The sequence below is a fragment of the Arvicola amphibius genome, chromosome 3 (assembly GCF_903992535.2).
Source record: "Arvicola amphibius chromosome 3, mArvAmp1.2, whole genome shotgun sequence".
Taxonomy (NCBI): domain Eukaryota; kingdom Metazoa; phylum Chordata; class Mammalia; order Rodentia; family Cricetidae; genus Arvicola; species Arvicola amphibius.
Window position 1 is genome coordinate 185,586,949 of NC_052049.1, and position 2,154 is coordinate 185,589,102.

A 2,154-nucleotide genomic window follows, 5' to 3' on the forward strand; every position below is an offset into this window, starting at 1 on the left:
AAGAGAGTAGACAAAAAAAGACCAGGTAACCAAGTGGCTGGATTATACAGGATAGGTAGCTGGGGGAAGGATAGCCCAACCCCTGCATTGGAGGGTTGGGAGAGAGGGTGGGGTATGCCAGCCATACCCTGTAACAGGTAGGAACTGAGGGATGCTGGGAGAGCAGTCAGGTATGCTTTGATATGTTAAATAGGCACCTCAGTGTTTGTCCAGGAGTTTGAGACCCAACAGTGGAGACCTTTCTTTCCTGCTTGTGTTCTAGATAACAACCTTGATGTGGGAGGTGATATATGCTGTGAATATGTTTTATTGCTATTGGTTAATAAAGAAGCTGCTTTCAGCCAATGGTTTAATAGAGTAGAGTGAGGCTGAAAGATATATATATATATATATATATATATATATATATATATATATATATAGAGAGAGAGAGAGAGAGAGAGAGAGAAGGCAGAGTCAAGGAGAAGCCACATAGCCCAACTGGAGACAGACTTTACCGGATGGAACTTTACATAGTAAGCCACAGCCACATGGTGATACAGAGGTGAATAGAAATTGGTTAATTTAAAATATAAGAGTTGTCCAGAAATATGCTTAAGTTATTGGCCAAAGAGTATTGCAAATAGTATAGTTTCTGAGTGATTGTTTTGTGGTCTGGGCATCCGGGAACAAACATGCAGCCTCTGCCAACAATTTGGTACTCAACGTTGGACTGACTACATCCACATAAAAAGTCTGAGAGATCTTAAAAAAGAATTCTAGACACAAAAGAACAGAGCTAGGCATGGCTTTTTGGTAGCCGCATTTTCTTGGGAGGGCTCTGTTTGCTAGAAGCAAGCACAGGCATGATTCTTTTAAGAGAAGGGCTTCCTGACTCAGTGGTAGCAGCAAAAACTGTGCAGCTCCTTTTAAAAAGGTTTCCTGGTTCGTGCTGGTCACACAAACAACTCTGACTCACTATAGAGCATTTAAATGGGGTTTGTGAGCAGAGTGCTATAACCTGCTTAACGTCAACACAGACCCCTTGTGTGCCTGGAAAAGGGGCTGTGAGCATGGTTCGCAGAGGTAGTAATGGATCTCCACCATGTTGGGCTGGGCAGGGTCAAAGGCAAAGCAGCCTCAGTCCTATCCATGCCTATTAGCATTTTAAGAAGCAGTTCTGGTCAGAAAAAGGATTACAGCTACACAGTAAAGACAAATTCAGATGAAAAGGGCTTCTAAATGAGTCACAGTGTGTTTTAAAAATGTACATAGGTTTGGGAGAGAAAGAAAAAGAGTATATCAAGTTATAAAAATAAGTAAATTGTATTTTAAAAAATAAAAGTCTTTAAAGAGACAGAGTAAACTTGTAAAATAAAGTGATAGAGTAAGAAAAATAAGCCACATAAAGATGGAATATACACAGAGAGTCTGGATTATAGATACTACTGTGTTTTCTTTGTTTTTTTTTTTTTTTTTTTGACTGCAGAGAGGCATTTGATTTTGTGGATTGCGAAGCTAAACCAACACATATATTTTAAAGGTTTCTTGACTTCAAAATTTAGGTCTAAAGATATGTTGTTTTGAAAAAGAAGTTTTTCTTTTGTTTCCACAGAGGATGAGAACCTGTGGATTCCTTCCAGACTAATGTGGTTTGATGGACCAAACCCCTCTGAAAGGTCACCATCCCCCCAAAATTACTTTGTCCAACAAAAAGCAGGAAGCAGTTTGGAGAGAACTATACCCAAATTTCCAAATATTGTTCATTTAAAGGGAGATGTGTTATAGAGATTTGCATTGGCATGGATCTTGGCTTACTGATACAAATTTAAGGTCAATTTTGTTTTATATATATATATATATATATATATATATATCTGCTTTTGATTATGATATTGTGTTTGTGCAGCTCATTTAAAAATGTAATGTATAATTAAGAAATATAGGTTAATAAATAATCATCTATAATAGTCAAGCTTGTAGTCATGTTAGTTAAGCTTTCTAGATATATATATATATATATATATATAGATAGATAGATAGATATATTTCATTAGATAGGTATTCTTCAGATCTTTCAAAGATGTTTAGAATATGGCATTTAAAATGTTTTAAGAAGTTAGACTTTTCTTTCTTTTTTTAAAGATTTATTTATTTATTATTTATACAGTGTTC